Source organism: Penaeus monodon, chromosome 30, assembly GCF_015228065.2.
Source record: "Penaeus monodon isolate SGIC_2016 chromosome 30, NSTDA_Pmon_1, whole genome shotgun sequence".
In the NCBI taxonomy this organism is placed as follows: domain Eukaryota; kingdom Metazoa; phylum Arthropoda; class Malacostraca; order Decapoda; family Penaeidae; genus Penaeus; species Penaeus monodon.
The window spans coordinates 14411924-14412319 of NC_051415.1; positions in this window are offsets into that span (position 1 = coordinate 14411924).

Below are 396 nucleotides of genomic sequence, written 5' to 3' on the forward strand. Positions count from 1 at the left end.
GCTTAAATATTTCGCCATTTACTAAACATCTCCTTGAAAGGTCACTTCGATGGTTTCAAATAAGATATAAGCATATAATTGAAAGGCATATTTTTCAAACTATGTTATGAGGAATCAACAATTTTTTTTCTAATTTAGGCCATTAGTTTTAATTAGTATATGAAAAGTGGTAAAATGGGATTGGGGAGCGGGGAAATCTAATTCCAGAACAAATAATTTCGTCTCAAATTATTCGTAAAGTTAACTTTTAACCCAAAATCAGATTGCAGTAGCTGTATATTTGACACTCAATATATCATAAAAAAGGGGATAAAAGTTATTTACTGATAAAAGTCTATTTGGATAAGACAGAATGGGGTATAACTATATAACTGAATAAAGAAAATAATTAAGCAA